A 26,681-nucleotide genomic window follows, 5' to 3' on the forward strand; every position below is an offset into this window, starting at 1 on the left:
TGGGCTTTATTTTTTGGAATTTGCAGGCTTTCGTCTGGATCTCATTTAATCATCTGGATGTTCAAAGAAAAGCAACGATTTTAATTCAAAGGCATTTTTTCTACTCACTCTTAATTCTTCCCCTCATATTTTTTAAATGGAAATGATGGCTGGTTAAATGAGGCTAATACCGTGTGAAACCTGCTAGTGTTGTCACGTGGAAAGATTGGTAGGAGACATCACAGGATTCTCGTCATGAATCGATAAACTTCTTTGACACTTTACCTACCTGAATATTGTGTAGACTTCTCAGCCTGGGAGATTTCCTGGGAAGTTTAATAATAGCTTTTTCTTTCCATGGACTGATTAGAACAAAAATTCCTACCATGGAGACAGTTTTTCTTGTACATTCTGTAGAGGTATGACAATCAGTCATTTACACTCTAGTTAGAATTTAAGGCAACTCAGTTTTATCCTATATTTAACAGACTTACTATGTACCGTATACCGGGCCAGTGTTTGGGCAGGTTTCAAAAAACTAATTTGATCTATTCCTTGTATCCACATGGTTGCTGGAGGTAGCAGGAAGAAAAACGTGTAAATAACCATTTTGGCATTCATCATAGGCATCTTGGCTTATGGGGGTACACAGTACAGTAGGAGAATAAGAAGGGGAGGTATTTACATTCTAGGGATCTTAGAGTTCCTAGACAAAATGTAATTAGAACTGAACCCTGGAGGAGGGGGCGGAACTTGAGCAAGTTGTCATTCCAGGAGGGGGCAGCAGAAATTAATCACAAAGTCTTGTGGAGGAAGAGAGGATGAGGGAGATCAAGGCCAGTGGGAAGTGTCTGGAATAGTGAAATGCCCCGAGATGATGGGATGATATGAAGACCAGCAATCTGAAGGCTAGTGGCTGACTGCAGCATCAGGAAAACCTTTGGAGAACCACAGGGACCCTTCCCAGGGAGCTCCAGAAACGTTTACTGAGGCAACCCTGGCAAATACAAGAGGATGAGACAAAACAGCAGGTCATTCAGGATGCATTATTAGAAACGTCAGCTCATTCCTAGTGAAGTTTGGGACTTATAATGATGAAATTAGTAATTTTACAGTATTAGACTCCCCACCTACCCCTCAAAATGTGGTCTTTTCAAAGCCCCCAAAAAACTGGTTAAAGTTAACACTCTAACATAAGAATTTGAATAAGAAAATAAACATAACATTTTGGAAGTACTGAATCAGCAGTGGTGGTGAGTGCTCTCAGACCTATTACACAAAGGCAGGGTTTGTATCCGCGGTGGGAATGACGGCAGCTTATTCAATTTTGCATCCATCCTTATTAGGATATGCTTGGTCTACTAGGGAACCTTTAACTTTCATAAAGCTCCTCACATCTTCATTAGCCATGTTAGCCCCATATGAGACATGAAATAATTTATGCAGCAAAAGCCCAGGGGTCTCCAGTCCAGGGGGAAATGTTCCAGGTAACTGCTAATCTGGAAGTGATTTTCTTTCTCAAACAGACTGGGTGGTCTATATCAGTGGTTTCCAGTTTTGTGCTTTTTGTTTTTTTTAATTTCATGAGCCAGTAAAAAAAAAAAAAAAAAATTTTGAGACAACATCTCACTCTGTCGCCCAGGCTGGAGTGCAGTGGCACGATCTCAGCTCACTTCAACCTCCACCTCCCAGGTTCAAACGATTCTCCCACCTCAGCCTCCTGAGTATCTGGGACTACAAGGACGCACCACCATGCCCGGCTAATTATTATATTTTTAGGTAGAGATGGGGTTTCACCATGTTGGCCAGGCTGGTCTTAAACTCCCAACCTCAAGTTATCCACCCGCCTCGGCCTCCCAAAGTGCTGGGATTACAGGCATGAGCAACTGCATCTGGCCAGATTTTTTTTAAAAAATTGTAATTGGATGGTGGTTGGTGATGGCGAGGGGAGTAACATGAGTTTGCCTACATTTTATTTTGCCAAGCCAGGGCATTAAAAATAACCACTACTATCTACTCTCTCCATTGTTTTACACCAAAAAAGCATAACTTTATACCAAAAATATAAGCAAGCCACAATCTCAGCATAAAGGATAAAGGATAGTCCTTTCCATTAAAAGCTTTATTGAACAAAATCTCGCTTTATTGTCCTTACTTTTCTTATTTTGCAACAGAATGCTCAAAGACATGTTCTTGAAGGGCTTGGGTCCCCTGAGAAGTTCTGGTCTGGGCGAGCCCTCCCTCCGGCTGCTAGAAGGTAGCCCAGAGAGACACAATCCTGGGGCCACTTCTCTGGACACACATTGGAAGAAATGGAAAGAACAGTCTCATCTTCCAGCACTGCCCAAATTGATTGGGAAGCAAATTATGACGATTCATCTTGACTCATGTTCAAAGTGTGACATTCAAAAACAGCAGGAGACAGAGGCTAAGAAGTTTGTCTTTCAATTAATATATAGGCCCTGTTGTGGAGAGATGCCCAGCCTGTTAGGCTTTTTGTGAAAGAGCACGCATGTGGCATAGAGACCAGCCAACTCCACAGAATTAGGACAAAAAGTGCTAAATGTTTGGAACAGGACCTGGCCAGAAACGTCCTCTTGGCTAAGGTTTTCATTCATCCCCAGAGCGGGGGCAGAAAGAAGGAAAGGATTTGTGGCTAATAGTGATTATTGCTGAATACCTACAACATTCATGCTAAGACCTTCACCTACACCATTTCATTTAACCCACAAGGCAAGTTTATGACATAGGTATTCAAGGCAACTTTGTAGTGAAAAAAAAAAAAAAAAGGCTAAGAAAGGGTAAGCTTTTTGCCCAAGATCACACAGAGGTGGGAACAGAACTCTTGTCTGTCTGACCTCAAAGTCTGCCTTGACCACTGCACCAAGAAGCTCCTGTGGGATCTGCGGTTTGTTTTGCATCATCGCCTACCTATCCACATGCACGGTCTACAGTTATTTATTTAGGAAACTGTTTATACTGTTTTCCAGCATGGGCCTTTTCTGAATCTCAATGAATCCTTTGTTATTTTTATGAAGTTCTGTGTTGAGAGGCAGACTTAGCTATTGTTAGGGGCCAGCCAAAGGAACACTGGTACAGACAAGGGTCCGGCATCAAGAAGGCTGGCCAGGTAAGCATCGGTCCTCATAGAACGGACCGCACTGGATCTCTCCACACGTGAGCAGACTGGCCTCGCCTTCAGGACCGGATACCTCATGATTTCCCGGGTTTTGAGAAAGCGTCTGCAGTCCCGCAGGCGATGGCCACTGGCTGCTGTGACTACAGGGCTGGATGCAAATTCCCAGAAACAGGAATCACCTTCTTTCCTCTAGGGCTTCCCTGCATCTCTGGCCCCAAATATTTCATAGCAGCCAGCACCAAGAAGAAATCCTGGGAGAGAGGAAGGCTTGCATGTTAATCCAGTGGTGATGTAATGAGAATTTCATTATCTACTCTGAATTCCCTGGTGTCCTCCATCCTCCTCTTGACTCATTAGCTCTCAGTATCTTGCTCCCTGCTGAATCTCAAGAGAATGCAATGAATGTCTCCCCCTTCCTCCAACAGACTGGCCATGGCCCTCTGCCTCCCTGCACTGACCCCAGGCCCACCCTGTGCCTTCCCTCCTGGCCCTCACAGAGGTCTTTATCCAGGCCCAGAAGTGCGCATCCTCCTTCTCCAGAAAGAATGGCACCCTTAGGGTGAGGTTTACTCTCAGGTCTGGAGTCCTTATCGGCTCTGCTGCTTCCATTCTGTGGGGTATGTGTGTGTGCGTGTGTGTGTGTGTGTGTGCGTGTGTGTGTGTGCTCCTGTAGTTCTGGCCACCCCCCAACACCACAGATATGTATTTCAGAGAGGGCTGTTTGGGTCAAAATATGACAAAATGCTTTCCAGTCTTCTGAGTCTAAAATTCCAGATAAAGATTTAGAAGTATAGGAGATGATGCAGGGGTGGAGAGTGGGGTTGTGGTTTGGGGAGAAAGTATAAACTAGAATTTTGAAAGTATAAACTAGAATTTTAAATCCATTGCACAGAGGTTACACTCGAAAGATGACAGTTACATTCTTGACTTAGATAAACAAGGAAATATGTTTTCATATTTTAAAAAATCTGATTTCATTCTGCTGAACACTTCTGTCAGAGGGTTCTTAGAACTACCTGTCCAGGTGTTTGTGTGTGTGTTTGTGCATGTGTGTTTGTGTGCATGTGAGCATGTTAACTGGTCCCATAAACTAAGACGTGGAGAGGAAGGCAGGCTCCTCTCTGCCCTGTAGACCTGCTCCAGCTGTGCTCTCAAGGTGGCTGCTACCCTGAACAAGCTGTTCAGTCTTTCAGAGGGGCAGGATCGACTTCATGCTGGGCTCCATACATATACAAAGGCTCTGCACTTAATGTTTTGCTATTGCCGTCTTGAGATTCATAGTAATCCGCATACAGGGGTTCTGCATTTTCATTTTGCACTGGGCCCCACAAATTATACAGCCAATCCTGTTGAGAAGAATATCCTAGATAGAGCAATAGATAAAAAAAAACAAATACAGATTTTTGTTGTATGTTTTGGGGTCACTTTACCTCTCTGAGCCTCAGATGGACTAGAATTTGGTGGCTCGCAGCCCTGACTGTACCTTTAAATCACCTGGAAGTCTTTGGAGAAATATCAACGTACCAGAACGAAGCCCAGTTTCATTTGGAAAGAAGCCCAGTTTCAATATTGTTTTGGAGTTTTGTTTGAAACTCTGCAGGTGATTCTGATGCATGATCAGGTCTCAGTGTGCAGGCCTAGATGATTTCTAAGACCCCTTTAAGCTCTGTCTTCTGCAATCATGCATTCATTTCCCTCGGTGCTTGTTCAAGTTCTCGTGACTGCTGCATTCAATTCCATAATATAGTCATGCTTGTTTTAATTTAAGACTTACATTTTAAGTTTGTTATTGCCTAGTAAAATTGACACTTCAGGAAGATGTTTCATGTTTATTTGTATGTAACTCATGACTTTGTACTCTTAAATGTGTGTGCAGCCCACATTAAGATTGGACTAATGATGATCTTTAAGGACCCTAATTTCTTCAATATTCCTTGCATTTGTGATCTATGACCCAAAGATCTTTCCACAGACATCCATGTTCATGTGAGAAATTAATTCCTTGGATGTGTATATGCTGTCGTGCTAACATCAATCCTGGGCCTTTGAGAAAATTTAATGTCTATACCAGACAGGACAAAATAGGGAGTGATTGACTTCATTCCAAAGCAGAAATTCAAATTCTCAGTTGCCCCAATAAGTTAAAAAAAGTCCCACCCTTAGTTGGTTTGGAAAACACCAATACTGTTGAACAGCTGATACCAAGCCCTACACTGGGATTCCTGTAGACAAAAACTTGGCATGGGAAAATTTGCCTTCCATGTTCTTGGTTCTTTCAGAGATCCCGCAAATGCCCAATGTGCTCAAATTGTATTATGCCCGCCTAGCCAGGCCTACCCTCCAAAGAGTGAGTACCCTATATGCCCCAAACCCTTCCTTCTTTCTCATAGCTGTCCCTGGAATAGGATTTTATAAGCTAGTTCTCACTAAAGTGTTAATGACTGATACAGTGAACTTTGTTATTTCTAAGTGTGTTATATTACATTTACTTAATCAAAAAGAATATGACTTTAAGATGGAATTTCAGGCATGTGTGGAAAGCAAGGGAGGAGTATATTTAGAACCAGAGCGGGTTTCCAGGGTCCCCTCAAATAACATGGCCCCCTCTGGCAACTAGCCATGTTTGTCATTTAAGCAACACAGAATGCTATGGGCAAACAAGTCTTTGTGAAACATGTGAAAGCATGTATTAAAAAGCTCAACCAACCAAATAAACAAAAGAATCCAAGGATGCCATTGGAATTCCTATTCACATTGCTCAATGCTGTAAAGGTGAAGGTGCTTCAGTAAAACCTGGCAGATAAACAAGAGGTTAAACATGAATGCTGTGAAAGAGAGGAAAGAAAAAAAAAAAAGCGAATTGCAATTGAAAGAGAACTAAGCATAAAGGGTAGGCCTCTGGTGTCCCAGAAATATCTTGGGTCCGAGAAATAAGCTAAGAGAGACTTGTGAAAGATTTAATGAGAGAAATGAACCAAGGCACCCTGTGGAGAGGGAGTGGGTGTTAAAATGCAGCCCGCCCCCCCCACAGAATCTGGACCCCGGTACACAGCTATGTCCATGCAGAGAGGGGCTCCTTTTCCTAATGTGTCCCTTTAGAGGAAATGTCATAACATCATTTTCTAATTAGTTTGTCAGAAGACCACTCTTCTAATTTTCACAAAGATTCCCTACAAGCCAGCAGCAGCCCTGGAAACAATCCTATTTAATCTGCTGTCCCCTGGAAAAATATTTAAAGGCAGGAATAGCCAAAAGAAGCAGAATCTCATAGGAATTCAGCCATAGACCCAACCAGGAAGGCACCAAAAAGAAAAAAAAGAAAAAGAAAAAAAGGCAAGCAAAGAAGTCACAATTAGTGGTAAGAGAAAAACACAGAAACACATTTTGTAGGTCTCTGAAAATTTTCCATGGTATCAGGTCACCAATTACCAGTCAACTCTTGCCTGGAACAAACAAAAAGAAGTGACCTATCTCTCTTTCCTGCAAAGATCAGCCTGTAATTTAAGAACAATGTAAAAAAAAAATCAGAGTGTAGGGCTAAAGGGGTATCTCTTGAAACCTACAAGCCAAAGAAGTCGCCCTTTTTCATTTTGCTAATTTAATGTGAAAGTGAAATAGGTTCCTTTGCAACCTTGACAGCTAGCTTTCTGGGAAGGTGTCTAATATAGGACATAAAATGGAGACATGAATCGATGAGACTCATTAATATTCATAGACAGCAGATTAAGGTTGGTGGAAAAAATTATTTATGAAACGGGGGTATTGTCTTCCTTTCACCAAAAGGATTTTGTTTAGAGAGGATTGAACTGAGTGACAGGGCTATGACAGATTAGGTATGAATTTGCAGATTTCTTGGTTTATCTCCCAAAGAAACTAAAGCATTTGCAAGCAAAGAATGTCCTGGGCTGATCACAGTAAACGCTTCAGCACCACGTGCCAGTGGGTGTAATGAGGTGTCTCAAACGTGAGGTTCAGAGGCCACGGTGTGATGGAAAGCACTTGGGAGGAAATGAAAGAATGGATTGAGAGTGTGGTTATGTAACAAAGGAACAGGCTGAAAGCAAAACAGGGCTTACTTGATGTCAGAGAAAGGTGAGGGGATGAAACGGGCAATTCCTTTTTAAATGTATACATTGAGGGGATGAGAGAGAGCATAAAATCCAATAACATTGTATGTAATTTACAATTTCTCTTCTCATATTAAATATGTATTTGTTGTACTGCCTAAGAAGCCTTGTGTTATTTCTGACTGTTGTTCCTATGTGCTATTCTATAATCTAATAAAGACAAGAGTGAAGGCAATGAGTTAAGAAGCAGGCACAGATCCTCAAGTGAACTCTGTGAACAATGCTTTGTACACATGCCGTTGGAGGATATATTGCTAGTTCCTTATCTCCATGAGCCCTTTCCTCCTTTATCTTTCTGATCCTTTACAGGCTTAGTGGAAATAAGCTGTTGGGATTTGCTGAAATTTTAAAGTGACAGATGAAAATTCTTTTTTGGAATTCAGCATTGAGAATGGCAGTGTGGGAACGTTGGAAGAGACCTTGAATTGTTCCCAAGGGCGTCCAAAATGCCACAGATATTTAAAAGAAGTTTTCTGTTGGTTGTAATCGAAAAAATTTCAGCCTCCTATGCACGGGCCCAGCTCATTATAGTTTGAATTGTTGCTGTAATGTTGTAAGGATAATTGAAGAAGGGGAATATTTCATTAAAGACATCTACCCAAAAGGCCTAAGTTAGGTAAGATCTCCAAACTGGTTTCTAAATTTTGGGGATACATATAAATGGATAGAATTGAAAAACATGTGCTGAGGAATTGAATAGGCTAATCTTTGAAAACAGGTCAGTTAGAACTGAGTCAAAGCAGAGATTGATGCAAAACAATGCAGCAGTGGCTAAAAGGAGGGTGCACAAACATAGTTTGAAAGCTGGGAGAATCCTTAGCCATCGTCTTCCCTAATCTCTTCATTTTGCAAGTGTAGAACCTAAGGCTGAAAAAGAACTTGGCCTGAATGGATCAACAATAAACCACATGTGGTACATCCATACAATGGAATATTATTCTGCCATGAAAAGGAATGAAGTCCTGACATATGCTCCAACAGAAGTGAATCTTGAAGATATCATTCTAGGTGAAAGTAGCAAAACAGAAAAGGCCACATACTATATGGTTCCATTGATGAGAACTGTCTAGAATAGGCAAATCCATAGAGACAGGAAACAAATTAGTCATTGCCAGGGGCTAGGACAGGGGGAGTGGGGAGTGATGCTAACAGGGATGGGGTTTCTCTTTGGGGTAATGAAGTGTTCAGGAATGAGATAGTAGTGATGGTTATAAAATCTCATTAATATACTAAAATCCAGTGACTGTACACTTTAAGATGGTAAATTTTATATTATATGAATTTCATCTCAATTTTCTAAATTGTCCAAAAGAAATACATTAAAAGGAGGATTGATCGAAGGTGTTTAGCAAGTACCATACCCCAGGCCTCCTCATATGAAAGGGGGCTCTCTATTCAGAGACTTTCTTCTCAGACCCATGTTTTTAATGTATAAAATAATATACGTGAGATTAAAAAGAAAATCAGTTATATAAAAATGGAGTTATTAAAATATTTTTATAAAACCAAACTGTGACATAATATATGTATGTGCTTCTCTAATATGTGAGTGAATTCGGCATCAGTTGTGTGATGTTCGTCTAGGGGAAATTATCCAGTGCAGACATTTGGTGTGACTTTTCCTTTTAAAAACAAAACCCCATTGATAATTAGCATCCCACACCCTACCAGTAAAATGCAGTTTATTAGGAAGCTAGTATGGAGAAAGATATTAACATGTAGAATTACCTCTGAATGGTGATACTGTCTTGTTTAAAATACTATTAAGCTCTGCTTTTTAATTTACTCAAGCCCCGCAGTTCCTCCCAGAACTAATCTCAACTCACAGTGAAGGTTTCCAGACACCACCAACATCGTAGGTTTTGATCTGCTCACAGCCAAAGGACAAATTGCTTCTCTAACTCTGCGGTTCACACTCCACAGTCCCAGGGAGTCACAGCTGATCATGAGATCAGTTTTCAGGTATCTAACCCACAGGTGGCTGCCCTCTAATCTTGAGTTTTAATTGGCTGCCTTTAGTCATTTGCTTCTAATTAGTTAGAAAAGACAACTGTCTGATGCAGACCAGCAAGGGAATAGGGCTTCTGGCTCTTTCCTTAAGTTGTTCTCCTCCATATGTAATACAGATGAAGCAAGTGTAATGTATATGATCTGCGTGTGTGTACCCATACTCAAGTGAGATGTATATGATCCACACGGGCGTGTGTCTGTACTCAAGTGAGATGCATATGATCTGCACATGTATCTATACTCAAGTGAGATGCATATGATCTGCACGTGCATGTATCTATACCCAAGTGAGATGCACATGATCCAGACGTGCGTGTGTCTATACTCAAGTGAGATGCATATGATCTGCACGTGCGTGTATCTATACCCAAGTGAGATGTATATGATCCACACCTGTGTGTGTCTATACCCAAGTGAGATGTATATGATCTGCACGTGCGTGTGTCTATACTCAAGTGAGATGCATATGATCTGCACATGTATCTATACTCAAGTGAGATGCATATGATCTGCACGTGCGTGTATCTATACCCAAGTGAGATGTATATGATCCACACCTGTGTGTGTCTATACCCAAGTGAGATGTATATGATCTGCACGTGCGTGTGTCTATACTCAAGTGAGATGTATATGAGCCACACGTGCGTGTGTCTATACTCAAGTGAGATGCATATGATCTGCACGTGCGTGTGTCTATACTCAAGTGAGATGTATATGAGCCACACGTGCGTGTGTCTATACTCAAGTGAGATGCATATGATCTGCACGTGAGTGTGTCTATGCTCAAGTGAGATGTATATGATCTACACGTGTGTGCATCTACACCCAAGTGAGATGTATATGATCTGCATGTGCGTGTATCTATACCCAAGTGAGATGCATATGATCTGCACATGTGTATGTCTATACTCAAGTGAGATGCATATGATCCTCACGTACGTGTAGCTATACTGAAGTGAGACGCATATGATCTCCATGTGTGTATATCTACTCACACACACATAAGTATGAGTCACATATATGTGTGTATACATACACATCCCCATCCACCTTGTCTCTTTGGACTTGCTCTTGCTTCACTATTCAAAATGGGAAGGAGCAGAGGACCCAGCTTGCTCCTCCTATCTGATGGGTAGTAGCCCAATTTCCTGACCCTTAACTCTAAGTCAGGTTACCGGACAATTTAGCTTGGCCCTCTGGCTTCTACTTAACCATCCTCTGGAGTCTTGATTCTTCCAAACAGCCTCATTAGCAGTGAATTTGATTTCTGATACTTCCAAAGCCTGACATAATCATGTGTTTTGCGCTTTGCAGCAGGAAGTGCTCCTCCTTCTATCTCCTCTCCCACTTGCGAGTGTGACGTTCCCCTGGTTTTTGAGGCTTCAGCCAGCTCCACTTAAAGTGCAAACACCTCACTGGGTGCAGTAGGGGGGTGGCTATGACTTCTCATCTTCTCTACCTCTCATCCAGGGCGGACCTCACTAATTGAATGAACCTGGACCAAGCCTCAGACTCCTTCTGAACACAGTGAATCAATAAAGTCAACACGTGAGACAAAACTTACTTGACAACCCTGAATTAAGCCGTTGTCCATGAACAGTGAAGAAGTAAGGTTTTTCCTCACTGACAGACAAGTAGCTCCTCGTACAGTGAAAGGCTGTCCCCACCCACAGCTAACTCATTAAGACCAGCATGTGGACTTCCGCATATAAGTTAAATGCTGCTGGACAACAGCTTCTCTAAAAGCAAAACAACATGTTTGAATCGTTGGTTAATATATGTAGGAAGAGCTGGTGCTAGGGAACCACTGGGGAGAGAAGAGCCAGAAGAAAGCTGTCTGTTCCCTGCACATTGTGAGATACCCCACTCCCCTGGCATGACAAGCAGGTCCTGACACAGCTGCAAGGGTCCCTCTCATTCCCTGCACTGCCTCCTGGCCCCTGCAGTCAGCCCACTGAGTCCTCCTGGGCCTGGCAACCTGCTCTCCCTCTTCTCCCTGGACTGCTCCTGCCTTCTCTTTCTGAGCATGATTTGTTCACCTTCACGTGGACCTTAATCCCTCCAATTTCCCTCACGTCTTCAGATGCCAGCCTTAGTTTTTGAGCACGTCAGGCATTGTTTTACCCATTAGCGTTTGATTATATTGTTCCATTATAACAGACCCCCCAGTTCCCTCTGCTGTTTCCACCTCACTTAACAGCATTCCTGCCATCAAATCAGGAAGGCCACTGGGAGGCTTCCTTGTTGAAGGAAGTATCCATTTATATTGTTTTACTCAACAATTCAGGTCCCATCTGTCATAGGATGACTTTCCTGGAACCAGACTCTTCTCCAATCCAAACACATGCCACAGCCTTACCCTCTGCACCATCAAATTCTTGATTGTTGCATATTTCAGGCAGCAAAAGATCAGCTCCACGGCCAAAAGCAAGCCTGGTGGTGGAATAAGCCCATAAACTATGCTGGTCATCTTGGCTGCAGCTCCATCTTCGGCACAGAGATCTCTCTTAACACTACTGCTTCCCAGCACAGGGAAGAGCATAAGGAATTCATCTTCCTCTCTCAGCTCTCACGCAGGCAGGGAGGGGGTGCCTGAAGGTGAATTTCTACCCTCAGGTGAAGCCTTCTGGAACACCATTTAGCCTGGAGCCTCCTGAGCCCCTGAGCCTGTAAGCCTGACTTGGGATCTGAGAATTGTCTGTGGGATGCAGAAAATACAGCCGTGTGCAGAGCATGGGGTGCCACCTCCCACCCCTGTCCCTGCCAGCCCAGAGAGGGAAAGCAAGCTCAAAACAATCAACCAAAGAGATCAATGCCTGTTTCCCAGGCACAGCTTGTAGTAAAAGCTGTAGCCAAGGGCAAAGGTGCCAGGCAGCTAAGAAGAACATGGCTGATCCTGAATGTTCACTTTCCTCAGAATCAAATTTTTCATGGTGTCTTTCCCATGGCTACTATTCAAACAACCAGAAGACCAGCAGGGCCATGGAAATGGTCCTGGCTTTGGAATAAGAGTTGTGTGGGGTCCTGGCTCCTGCACTTGCTGGCAGTGTGACCTTAACCAAGTCCTGGGCAGAGCAATCTCAAGGCCCCTCAGTGCCCTGCTGATACTGAGGGATCATTACAGCATCCTGTTCTCTGCAGTGGTTATGAGGTTCTATAGTGCAATGGAGACACACAAGCCAATTATGTACTGTAATTGGCATTACAAAGGCGAGAACTTTTCCTTTCTGTCCTTAATTCAACAGCCTGTGGTTCTCCAGGGAGAGCTCCTCTGCCCGCAGCTTCCCTGCCTTGCTATCTTCAGCATTTGCAGGGGCCACCCAAGGCTGGGAGCGGGGTGCTTGGTGGGTGGGTGAGGGGTAAGTTCTCCATGCCTCTGTCTCACCCATGCAGATGGATAAGGCAGCTGAAATTAATGATATTCTGAGCCACTGCCGTGCTCATCTGCCTAACAATCCAATTTCTAGGACGTTTTAGAAGTTGTTAGCTGACTGCCAAAAATGAGGATCATTAAAAATAGATTCACAGCTGTTCAGGAAGCCAGAGATATAATTTTACCTTCATTATGCCTTATTGCAGATGTTATTGATTTAATCTCATTGCATTTTACTGTGTAATATCAATTTGCACTGTCTTTGACTTGGAAATCGGGAACTGTATTTATTCTTCTTATTCTCATCATAGCAGAAGATCTGCTTCGACTGACAGCCAAACTGACACCAGGCTCCAAGGCAGTGGCAGCATTTAGGCCAGGCCCAACAGTGTGGAGTGCAGAGGCAACTTAGTGGAGCTGAGTGAGAGAAAAATAATCTAAATATGGGGCCAGTGCCTCTTTTAGGAGTGTGTCTATGCTCACAACTGATTCAAACAAACGAATCAAAATAATCCTTCTGGCTTTGCTTGCATGTCACCAAATAAGTTGGTTTAATAAATCCTTCACTTTTCTGTCAATTATTTTATCCTGAAATTTTTACAGTGAAAATGCTAAAATAGAATTTAATCTAAAATAAATTAGGATGCATTAGGATATTATTTTCCAAGAGGCATTTCTCAGAACACTTGTCACGAGATACTCAATGATTTTTTTTTTTAAGTTTCCAAACTCAAAAAGTTTAGGAAACCCTACCCAATAAATATTCCTTTAAAAATGTTGTAATATGTGGTAGCATATTAAAGGTTCCAAGAAGCAAATAAATGTGGTTGACTTTTTTTAATCCAGCATTTCCCAAATGAATTTGAAAAAACATTTATTCTCCTCATCCATTAACATCCCTCAGTGCTAGAGTGCCCAGGAACACCCTTTGGGAATCACTGGTTTAAGATCAATCTGGAAGAAGGAAGGCCAGCTCTCTGCTAAGGAGTCTTGCATCTTTGTTCACTGCCACTGCTGCCACCATCTTGAATCGACATGAACTGTTCTTGATTTACAAAGATTTGGGCCAGGCGCGGTGGCTCACGCCTGTAATCCCATCACTTTGGGAGGCCAAGGCAGGCAGACCACCTGAGGTCGGGAGTTCAAGACCAGCCAGACCAACAAGAAGAAACCCCATCTCTCCTAAAAACACAAAATCAGCCAGGTGTGGTGGCGCGTGCCTGTAATCCCAGCTACTCCGGAGGCTGAGGCAGGAGAATCGTTTGAACACTGGGCAGTGGGCGAAACTCCATCTCAAAAAAAAAAAAAAAAAAAACCAAAGATTTGGTTCATGGGCTTTTGCACCTCAGTGGCTGCTGGTGCACCCCCCACTCTTTCCCTCGTTTCAGTGCCTCAGCTTCCAAACTCAGATTCTATACTACTCACTTCCAATCTCCTGCTTCCCCAAAGCCCATGCACAACCCTAGCCCAGAAGAGCGGGGGCTGTGCTGGCCACATCACCAGGAAGTGCACTGGGGCTCAGAAAGGCCCAGCACATTTTTACCAGGTTCAGCCCATATGACAGCAGGGACAAAATTATTCCAAGTGTGCACTGTTTTTGTAACATTAACAGGCTTCACAGTTTTCAGCAACTCATTTAGTCTTGGTGATCAGTCGACATACCATTCGCTAAAATGTGCAACTGTTTCTGTCTATTTTATAAGAGGTTAGAAAGAGCCCTGTGACACCAACACGGGCATTTAAAAGGGCATTTAAATACCAGCTCCAGTGGACTTCATCCAGGAGGGCATGTCTTGAGGACTTTTACTGCCTTGCAGACTTCATATTTCTAGCTTCCAGGCTAGTGAACATCTATGTGAACCTGATGTATTTACAGCTTTGCCACTTTCTTTTGTTCGATAGAAAACATAACACCTTTGATCATGATGTCTAACATTCGCTATCAGTTGGCAAAGAATGTTAAGCAATTGTATGAGCATCCCTCTCCAGCCTTCATCTGCTCTTCTGTGCCCTAATTCGATGATTTCCACCCAGACCCAGCCAGTGCCCAGTGGTGGCTTAGCATCACTTCTCAGGATCACAGCTGTGGGCAATGGTTTGGGCAGGGGTTAGGTCAGGGACACAGATCCAATATCATTTGGCACTTATTCCCCACTATTACTAACCTCCCAAGACAGGACAACTCGTGCCCCTCATAGATTCTCAGGTACAGGGCCTGGCCTTTTTATTCTCCACATCTTCCTCATGGGGTCTGCTGTGGAGCTCGCTGCCTGTTGCTAATTGACAAGTCAGTGTCTCCCAGCTACTCAGGGACGGAGCCAGAGTTGGATTCGTAGTCTCTCCCCGGGCAGAGCCAGCAAGTTCTGCTCCAGGGGTGCGATTCTGCCAGGGCAGGCAACTTATTCCTCGGTGTTCAGACTTCATTCTCACAAGAACGCCAGTCGAGTAACACGGATTGAAAAGTTGGCTGGGGCTCATAACTGCATATTTTGTGCCACTGAGAATTATCTAGAATTTTTTGAAAAGTCATAGTCTATGCATGTATGTTCAAGAATTGTGTTTGGAACAGGCAGGGGGCATAAGTTTGTTAATATACTCATAATTTCACTGCTTTTCAGATTGCCAAGAGATCTTTGAGAACGTTTAGAGGAGCTGCCTCATTTTTATAATTAGGAATCCAAACCCCAGAGAGGGGCATAATTCACAGACACACAACTAATTCACTAAATAATTAATAAGACTGAGAGAAACTCCTCCTTATGCAAATTTAAATAGGAGAATCCATTCCCAGCTCCTTTATTGTTACCTGTTTTTCTTTTCCACTTTCAAGCTATGTTAGATTTTTGCTGTTCTGATATGATTCAGAATTATGTCTCCTCTTTTAAAATCAAACTACTATGTAATTTTCAATAAAACTGTAAAGAATAAGAGACAATGACAGACCAAAAAGGAAAACTCAATCTGGACTCATATTTGAATTCCTGAAAAATACTGTGAAAGAAAATACAACTAATTTATGTACTGTAAAGAAAACATATTAACATAAATAACTAGTTCTACCTCTCTTAGCATACTTTTATAAAGGCAAAATGACAGACCCAGACATATTAAGAAAAGCATAGGAAAATAGAAATACATTTTACATCGCTAAAGCTAACCATTACAATTACTACTAAACAAAGGAATAAAAAAACGAAATTAAAAGCAGACATGAAGAAAACTAGCAGAGCGGCGCCACCTAGTGTCCATTTTATGAAAAGCGCCTAACATTTCCTGCGCCCTCCTGTGGTAGGATTTAGCAATCGGCCACAGACAAGAAAACAAATTCTATAAACATGATTTGATTTCTTTCCTCTGGAAGGAAGACAGAAAGAGATAGCATCTCAGCATACTTTCTAAGCAAGATATACTTTCATTCACCATAATTAAAACAGAACAACTACAAACATGCAATTTCCCATTGATCACAGCATCCTTTCTTTGGACATAATTTCAAGTAAACCCCAACCATTAACCTTTCTAAATGAAGTTACATTTTTTTAAGCCTCTCTGCCCCTGTGAAATTTTGTTCAGGACAAAATTTTGTGAATACCGTTCCTGTATCAACATTGTGGTAATATTTAAAAAGCAAAATGTAAAGAATTAATGTAGAAGTGAAGATGAGAGAATTTGAGGCAGAAATTAGAATCATCTTCCACGCCTCAGTTTACCTATCTGGAGTGTGGGGATAATTCTAACTCCAGTGTGCTACCTTTCTTTGGTGGTCGAGGGGAGTTGTCATTGGCAAAATCAAGTGGGATTAATGTCCATGGAAGCTATTGAAGAGTAGAAAGTATATGACTTACATAAAATAGATACACTTTGTTATTTTTGTTAAGAGTTGAAAACTCTAGTGAGACATCAGCACTGGCTGAGTTGAGGACAAATCAGTGAATCAGGAAATTAGAAGCCCTGAACTAGCCCCACAGCTTCTCCTTGGACTAGTCATTTAAGTCTGGGTAGGGGCCCCTTTGTTCTATAAAATGAGGATATTTTGTGCTATATGGCCCATAGTGTCTGTTTAGCTCTAAAATCTTAGATTCAATAATACAATTGCTTTCTCCCTGCCTCTGTGCCTGCAAAGACCCTCACTGCCTGTTCTCTGGATTCTTGCAATATCTTTCTAACACATCTATCCCAGCTCCAATCAATCTCTGGCAGATTAATCAGGGAAGATGAGTATTTCCAACATACATATGAAAGTGTAAGTTCAGTCATCTCATTGCCCCACTTAAAGGCCCAAAATGATTTCCCATGGCATTTTGGGGGGCAACCAGCTTTTATGGGCATCATCTGCTCTGTGCCAGGCAGTGTAACTCATGCTTTCTGTGCCCAGTGTCATTCCATCCACACAGTGACACCTTAAGATAGACAAGGTATGAAGCATTTTCATGGAGGAGGAAGCTGAGGGTACCAGAGACTCAGAGAAGGACTTCAAGTCTCCCAGTGAGCGAATGCAGAGCCTAGGATGAGAATCCAGGTCTCTGGTGCCAAATGGTGTAGCCTCTGTGAGTGATTAAGAGGTAGATTTTGGAGCCAGAAATACTGGAGTTGAAATCTGGGCTTTGTCACACACTGTATAACATTGGGAAGTTTCCTGAACTCTCTATGCCTCAGTTTCCTCATCTGTAAAATGGGGATAATAGAGATAATAATGATGTTTTGGTCAATGACGGACTGCATATATGATGGTGGTCTTACAAGATTATAATGGAGCTGAAAAATTCCTATCACCTAGCGACATCATAGCTGTCGTACCGCTGTAGGCATTACTCACACGTTTGTGGCGAAGCTTCTGTAAACAAACCTACTGAGCTGCTGGTCATGTAAAAGTATAGTGCATACAACTATGTACAGTACATAATACGTGACAATGTCAATCAAAACTATGTTATTAGTTTATGCATTTACTATACTATCCTTTTAATTGTTATTTTAGATTATGCATTTACTATACTATCCTTTTAATTGTTATTTTAGATTATGCATTTACTATACTATCCTTTTAATTGTTATTTTAGAGTGTACTCTATCTACTTATGGTTTTAAAAGTTACCTGTAAACAGCCTCAGGCAGGTCATCTAGGAGGCATTCTAGAAGACGGCACTGTTACCACAGGAGACGACAGCTCCATGGGTGTTCTAGCCCCTGAAGACCTTTCAATGGGATAAGATGTGGGAGTGGAAGGTAGTGATATAAAAAGGAAATAAATAAATAAATAAACGCATTTAAAAAATAGAAAAAAGCTTATAGGATGAGAATATAAGGAAAAAATATTTTTGTACGGTTATACAATGTATTTGTGTTTTAAGCTAAGGGTTATTACACAGGAGTCCAAACTAAAAAGTTTATAAAGCAAAAAAGTTACAGTAAGCTAAGGTTAATTTATTATTGAACAAAGAAAAAGATATTTTATAACCTCAGTGTAGCCTGAATGTGCAGTGTTTCTAAAGCCTACAATAGCGCAGTCATGCCCAGGCCTTCACATTCACCCACCACTCACTCACTCATGGACCCAGAGCAACCTCCAGTCCTGCAGGCTCCAGTCATGGTAAGTGTCCCATACACTTACCATTGTACCATTTGTTTTAAATCTACTACTGTATTTTACTGTGCGTTTTCTATATTTAGATACACAAATACCATGTGTTACAACTGCCTACAGTATTGAGCACAGTATCACGCTGTTCCAGTTTGTAGCCAAGGAGCAATAGGCTATGCCACACAGCCCAGGGGTGTGGTGGACTCTGCGGTCTAGGTTTGCGTAAATACACTCTGGGTCTAGGTTTGGGTAAATACACTCTATGACGTTCACACGGCTTTGAAATCGCTAAACATGCACGTGTCAGAACATTTCCCCGTGGTGACACCTCACATGACTGCATTGGTACCTCTCTCATAGTGAGTCAGTGCGTGTTGGACACTGGAACAGCACGTATCACAAAGCGCTTCCAAAGTGTTTTGTTATCACCACATTTTCTCACGGAACTAGGTAGAAAGATTTTCCCTTCCCATTTAAGATGCTTCTAAACTTGACTCCCACTTGCCTTCCTGCCTTTTCTTCTACTTCGTAAGAGTTTAACACCTAATCGTTCCTGTCCCCTACCTCCCACCCCACCTCAGATACTTCCAAGCATATACAATCCTTTGTCCAGGTCTCTGCTTTTGCCGCTACTGCTGGTGTTTCCGCATTCAGAAAATCCATCTCCGCCTCGCTACCGACCCCTGGCGGTTAGCAGGGTGACCGACGAGTGGCAAGCTTGTAATAAATAGTGGGTGTTGTCGATATTGCGGTCATCAATTATCAACAGCATTACAGTAGTCCCTCTTTATCCGAGGGGGATACGTTTCATGAACCCCAGTGGATGCCTGATACCACGGATAGTACCAAACCCTATGTCTGTGATATTTTTTCCTATACATACATACCTATGGTAAAGTTTAATTTATAAATTAGGCACAATAAGAGATTAACAAGGATAACTAATAATAAAAGAGAATAATTATAACAATATACTACAGTAAAAGTTACATACTTGTGGTCTCTTTCTCTCAAAATATCTTTTTTTTTTTTTTTTGGTGGAGTCTTGCTCTGTCGCCCAGGCTGGAGTGCAGTGGTGTGATCTCAGCTCACTGCAACCTCCGCCTCCAGGGTTCAAGCGATTCTCCTGCCTCAGCCTCCCGAGTAGCTGAGATTGCAGGCACACGCCACCACGACCGGCTAATTTTTTTGTTTTTTGTTTTTTTTTTAGTAGAGATGGGATTTCACCATGTTGGCCAGGCTGGTCTTGAGCTCCTGACCTCAAGTGATCCGCCCTCCTCGGCCTCCCAAAGTGCTGGGATTACAAGCATGAGCTACTGCACCCGGCTCAAAATATCTTATTGTACTGTACTCACCCTTTTTCTTTTTGTGATGAAGAAGGGATGGAGCAGGACGGCAAGAGAGTTCATCAGGCAACTCAGAATGGCACACAGTTTAAACTAATGAGTTGTTTATTTCTTGAATTTCCGTTTAATATTTTCAGACCATGGTTGACCACAGGTAACTGAAACTGCAGAGAGCAAAACCACCGATAAGGGGGAACTCCTGTATTGATAACATCTTTCAAGGCCCAATCCCAAAGCCACCTCCTTCATAGAGTTTTTCCTGCCTCCCACACATCTGAGACCTCCTCCTCTGAGTTCCTTCTGACAGTTACCTGGTCTACCTCAGGCTGCTTCTCATACTCTGAGGCTACACTTTTAAAAATATAAGAACCTAGTGATATTATTTTTAATAACACATTTTATTTAACATAATATATCCCAAATATTATCATTTCAACAAGTAATCAATAAAAATTAATATATCAAAAACTAAAATTAAAATGAAAAATAACAAAACTAAAATTGCCTGTGTTATTTGCATTATATTTCTATTAGAGAGGCCTAGTCTAAAGTAAAGTTACTTTTTCTCCAGCTTAATTAAAATACAATTGACAAATGCAAATTGTATGTATTTATGGCATACAACATGATGTTTTGATATACATCATACATTGTGAAATGATTAAATCAAGCTAATTAACATATCCATCACTTCATATGCTTATTTTTTTGATGTGAGAATATTTAAGATCTCTTAGCAATTTTCAAGTATACAGTGCATCATTATCTATAGTCATCATGCTATACAATAGACCTCTAACATGTATTCATCCAAAGTAACACTTTATACCTTTTGACCAACATCTCCCAATCCACACCCTACCCCCCACCCCGGGAATATTAAAAAGCGCGGTATAGAAAAGGGAGATCCTTAGCATCCCACCTTTCAGGAAGAAACACTGATGTATGGCTTCTATTAGGTTAATGCAAAAGTGATCGCGATTTTGGCCATTGCGTTCCATGGCAAAAACCGCAATTACTTTTGCACCAATATAATAGTTTTTTTTTTGTTTTTTTTTTTTTGCAAATATGTTTATTTTTGACAAAGTCAGGATCCTTGACAAAGTCAGAATGCTCACCAATCCTGTCTCCTCTTCTTGGGCATAGTGAAGGGTTATACTTCCCGGTTATAAGGATTATAACTACCCTTACAGGTAGTTGTGGTCATACAACCAGGTTCTGGCCAAAGAATGTGGTCAGAATGATTCAAGCCATATCCAGTCCATTACCTATCCAGGTATTCCTGTTTGCTCTTTCTCTTTATTCATCACTTGGATGAACTCGGGGGATCCAGAGGAAGAATTTGGGGTTCTAAAAGAGAGTAGGACTACACGACAGAATGAGCTAGGATCCCTAAACCACTGAGTGGAAGGCTGCCAAACAACCCACCTCGAACTGTATCCTGAGCAAAAAATAAGCAGTTATTGTGTTAAGCCACTGAGATCTTGTATTATTTGTTAGAGCAAGCTACCGTTAATTACCTGGATAGCTCATATTGGGCATTTGGATCCAATTTCCCATTATTATTATTATTAATAAGCCCATTATTTCCAGTTTTTGTTATTATAATCCATATTTTTAGGATGAATTGCTAGAAGAGTAAAGAGTATGTTTGTTTATTTATTTATTTATTTTTATTTTGGATACAGGGTCTCGCTCTGTCACTCAGCCTGTAGTGCAGTGGTGCAATCTCAGCTCACTGCAACTTTGACTTCCTGGGCTCAAGTGAGCCTCCTGCCTCAGCCTACCGAGTAGCTGGGACTACAGATGTGTACCACCATGCCGGGCTAATTTTTTTTTTTTGGTAGGGACAGGGTCTCACTATATTGCCCAAGCTGGTCTCAAACTCCTGGGCTCAAGTAATCCACCAGCCTCCCCCTCCCACAGTGCTAGGATTACAGGCATGAGCAACCACACCTGGCCAGGTATTAACACTTTTATAACTTTTTGAAACAATTGACAAAATTCCCTTCAGAGAGAGTTTAATGTAGTATCTTTCTTCTTATATCTCTTATAGATGGGAAGCCAACTAAGGCGTTTGACTTCATTTGTTTTCAAGTATCTTGCAGATAACAGGCATGTGTTAAACAGTAAACAAATTAATTATTCAGCTCTCAGTGCATATGCAAAAGGAAATACTGTTATTTTTTAAATAATGACTACGAAGTATAGATTTCAGAAACGGCATGAATTGTATAGGCGCTTTCAAGAAACAAGGGTGATAGAAAAAATGGCAGCAAGCAAAGTCTACATGCTTAACTAGTAACTTCAGCTAAAAAGAAGGTGATTTTATTCTTCTAATTCTCTCTAATTGCCATGGTGAAGCCATGGATATAGCCAGCCAGTTTTGGTAAATACCTCCCACACCTTGAGTTGGCCCCTGGCACTTGGGCTACTAGGTGCATCTTTTCATTCCTCCATGAATTCTCTGTACAAATCTCATTGCATACATCTCTGCCAGGCATTTTTAATTTATCAGAAACTAGTGAGTTATTTGTCACCATATTTGGTCTTTTAAGAGACACAAGTGTTGAATTTGGGAGGGGTAAAGATAAGAACAAATGACCTGTAAGATTCTTTCCAACTCTGAAATTTCAAATGAGAGGTTCTGCAAGAAAATAAATAAGATTGTCCGCTGCATGGGCCTACTCTGAAAGAAATCACAGAGCAAGCTGGGGGCCAAATTTCAATCTATCATGAATGTAGTTTTCTAGAAGCCCAAGCAGTGACAATAGCATATCTCTGTTTCAACCACAAACAAGGGCTGATTCTTGTTATCCAAGTTTACCCTAGTTTATGTCCAAAATTCTTTCAGAAGATTATGATTTCACTTTGAGTGGAGTTGAAGCTTTCTAGTCCTCAGGATGCTGAGAACAGCACAAACCCAGATTCCAGCCCTCTACTAACAAGGATATTCTCATGCTATTGTAGTATGAACCTCCTCTGAGTGCAATGAAAAAACATCATGCATTTGGAACGAATGAGGTCGCCATGGCCTTTGATGCTATTTCTCAAAGTTTTATTATTGATTAGGGGATGATGACCACAGAGGGATGAGAAAGAATTCTATCATATTTATTCTTGAAGGAAATTTCAGTTGTGGATAAGTGGATTCCAGAATGTCCCAAGATAACAAACTGGCAAAAAGATTTTAAAGAAAAGAAGATCATCTTTCTATTGTACACCAAACAACTTGCTAGCTAGATTTGTTTTCTCTGGCTGAATTGAACTGATTGCCCAGCTGTCAAGTGTCACCAAGACACCCTTCATTAGGGAAAGTAGAGATGGAAATTGTACCTGGTAACTAAACCTCATGCCTCTTGAAGGAAAGTCAGAAAGAGATGGGCTTTAGGGAAGCAAAGCTGCTGGCATAGCATTTTTTTGTTTTCTTTGGACATTTTCTACTCTTTGATAGTAATATGGTGACTTGTAAACTGTAAACTCATCACCTTTTCAGACTTCTAGGTGGAAGGTGACTTCTACCAATGTCCTTTGCAACCTATCATGCATATACATATACATACACATATATACATACATATATACATATGTACATGCATACACTTTTATATATACATATGTGTATATATACACACACTCAGGTAAGATCAAGGCTTAGAAAATGCTGCTTGATGGAAGAGAGCTTCAACAAGCCAAAGAGGATCAGAGCCTAACCATGGTACATGTGAACACAAGGACCTCATTCTCCAGTGCCTAGAGAATTCCTGGTGTGTAGAGGGTGCTCAAAAAATACTTTTTGACGGGCAAAGAGGGAGAAAGAAGGGGAGAACCATGAAACTCTTACTGGAGAAACTTTTTTTTTTTTTTAAAAAAGAACATAATTGCCAGATCTCCTAACACCTAAGTGGAGATGTATTGACCACCTCTAATATGTTTAATATGCCACCCAAGATGTATTGACCTCCTATGTTTAATATGACACCCAAAATATAAGCAATAACAGAATGAGATTCCAATCACTTTTTAGTCAGAAAGCAGGTTCATTTCTATCAACTAACTCTTGAGAATTGATCTCAAAAAAGGACAGGAAACTACATATTGGCAATGCAGTGAATCATATGCCTTTCATTATCAGCATGTTCTCTGCTGTTCTGCACCAGCCACTTCCGCTATCTCTGTATCAATTTGTGTTATGAGAATGGCTACCCAAAGTCATATCAAATAGCACACTCCCAATTTTCTTGCCATCTAGTATACATTTTAAATGACACAGTAGCACTGAGACTTTTCTAAATTCTGAAAGCACTGAATGAAACAACTGTGCATTGTGTTAATTATGGGGAGGATGGAAAAGCTGACAATTGTGGGGACAAAGAATCAAGGCAAAGTAGAATGTTTCTTCTTTTGTATTGGGGGAAAGGTTTTAGCCCCAAAAATGATACAGCCTTTCTTATTGTTCATGGCATTGGTGATTGATCCTTCTTCCTTCATGGAAAAGCACCCGGTGCTGACCCTTGTGGGGGTCTTCAGAAAACACAGCGTTCATTAAGTTTCATAAAATCCTCCACATCTGGGTTGAGCAGCTATCTCAAAAATGCTTTCCTGGCCCTCTAAACTGAAGCCTATTGTGCTCCTCGTCTCCTTTTTTGTTTGGACACCTTCATTTTGGCTTTAGCTGTATAAGGTACTTGGGAAAATGACTGCCCTAATCATAATCTTTAAGATCTCTACAGAAGGTGTCCATAACTGGAATTTCCTCATTACTTTAATATCCTTCTAGTCATAGCTTCATGGGCCTATTATGTGTAAATTAGAAACACATTATTCCACCAGCAAAGCTTTTCTTTCAAATGTGTAGAATTTTGTAACCTGTCACAATGTATTAAATTCTGGATTGTTTGTACTGAAACTGACTTTTTTCTGTAAGAAGATGTCAAAGAATCTTAATTTCAGCTAATTCTGGCAACCAAAACAAGTCTCCTCTACTTAATAGCCGGCAATGGTCTCCGCAGCAAAATGCTTCCAGCAACAATTGGAAATTACAAAGATAATAGTGTGTTTCTTTAGATTAGTATCACCTCTGAAATGTGAAGCTTTTGCCAATTCAAAGCTGCTTTGCTGTCATTTTAAAACTGAATTTCCTGAAAACTGCTTAAATATTAAGAAAGGTTGACACAGGTAGACAAGAAGACAGAAAACAGGAAAGTTAATGGGCAGATTGAGAATGACCTGTACAGAGTTCCAGAATTTCATACGAGCTACTTCCAAATAAGGGAAAACTTGGCAGGCATGGATTTGGAATCTTCTTTAGTTTATCCTTCTTTGCAGAGTCTGATAATCTCATTACTATTGCTTTTTGGCTTCATGACCATCAACTGGAATATTTCCAGGGATGATATATTTTGGGTGGGAAAATCATTATTTCCTTCACAACCAGCTCATAAAGTGTGATGAAAACTCAGCACTGGAGTAAAGAGTTTGCCATTAGACATCCACTCTCTATCTTTGGATATTAACTCAAATATCTAACACCCAAGAGACATTATTGAGCAAATCAAGAAAAGTTCTATGCTTGACGAAAAGTAACTAACAAAAACAGCTAATTTTAACTAAACACTAGGCATGATAGTAAGTGCTCAATGTGCACGATCTTATTTAATCCTTAAAAAAAATACCTATGGGGTAGATTTATTATTATCCCTGTTTTACAGAAAATGATCCTATGACCAAAGAGGTAGAGTCAGGATTTGAACTCAGATCTTCCTGAGTTCATACCTTAAAATTTTTGTTTTAATAACATCATCAGTTTCTCCTCTCTCTTTCTCTCTCTCTCCCTCTCTCATAAGATTCACTTCCCCCTTTTCTAAGAACCCAGGAATGTCAAACTCTCTATAAGAATGAGCTTGCCTGAATCATAAAGCAGATTCTGAGCCAGATATTGGAACTTCTTGTTGGTACCCCTAGGTCTCTTTGCATTTACGTAACCATAGTATTTTTGTTCCCCATTAAGTAGGGATGCTGTGTGGCTGAGAATATTCCTAAAAGATGCAGGCCTTTGTATTCAAGACAAACAGGTTACAGACAGATTTCCAAGGTACTCCAACTGACTAACCAATTCAATCAATTTGGGATTGAATAGAGCAAATCAATGGGTTGTCTTGGCATTGTGCCAATGGAGTTTCAGCCAGACTCAGTCAACTTCTGTGAATCTATCATTCTAGCTGCTTGGCCCTGAGCATGCAAACCAGTTGGTAGATGTTTTTTACTTTTCTCTCATTTAAAAAAAATTATGATTTTCCTTGTATTTTTGGCAAAGTCTTCCTGAACAACTCTAAGCTTGATATTAAACTATTTTACCGATTATCCTCATGGTAATGTCAAATGCAGGTGTGCTTAATTTAAGTATTAACAATAAAAATAATTAAATTTGCTCTAAAATAATAACAGCGTATACTTGTCATGCTTTATGGGCTATATTTTTTTTATTTGCTTTTATCTGCATGTGGTTTCCAATAAGAAAATTCTCACAAATGATATTCTCAGTTTTGTTGTTTATGCGACATGGGAAACTTGGACAGTCTCCTTTAAGACAGATGTAGCTTGGATGCCTCACACCTGAACAAGGACTATCTTTTAATCAAGTGACTGCTGGGTTGCAATTAATAGAAAGTCACTCAAACTAGATGAAAAACAAAATGTACTTTATTAAGAAAGTGTTTTAAAAATAGAAACCAGAGCAAAAAGTATGTGTCAATGAACCAGAAGTTCAATTAATCAGAAAGTTATTTCCCAAAGTGTTCTAACTCATCCAATTCCAGGCTTCTATTTGTTTGTTCATTTATTCATTTGTTCCATTAAGATGTACTGAGTGTCTATGATCAAACAATTATTGGGGACACAGAGATGGGGTGTGCGTTAGTCTGTTTTCACATTGCTATAAAGAAATGCCTGAGACTGGGTAATTTATAAAGAAAAGAGGTTTAATTGGTTCATGGTTCCACAGGCTGTACAGGAGGCATGGATGGGAAAACCTCAGGAAACTTACAGTCATGGTGGAAGATGAAGGGGAAGCAGGCACATCTTACATGGCCTGAGCAGGAGGAAGAAGAGAGGCAGGAAGGTGCTA

The 26,681-nt window shown here is 40.9% G+C and overlaps 1 long non-coding RNA gene across 2 annotated transcripts in view; it reads right to left on the reverse strand.

Annotated features, from left to right (window-relative positions):
* Nucleotides 1–26,681, reverse strand: part of LOC134810525 (uncharacterized) — a 381,944-nt gene that overhangs the window by 185,926 nt on the left and 169,337 nt on the right. Inside the window, exons 3-4 of one of the 2 annotated variants that reach the window (XR_010158812.1) lie at nt 19,565–19,719; nt 15,936–17,823 (exon numbers count right to left, since the gene is read on the reverse strand). This is a non-coding gene — a long non-coding RNA (uncharacterized LOC134810525). Of the gene's footprint in view, nt 1–15,935; nt 17,824–19,564; nt 19,720–26,681 lie in introns of those variants that run through there. The other variant, XR_010158813.1, reaches the window with a different exon arrangement.

This window comes from Pan troglodytes, chromosome 6, assembly GCF_028858775.2.
Source record: "Pan troglodytes isolate AG18354 chromosome 6, NHGRI_mPanTro3-v2.0_pri, whole genome shotgun sequence".
NCBI lineage: Eukaryota > Metazoa > Chordata > Mammalia > Primates > Hominidae > Pan > Pan troglodytes.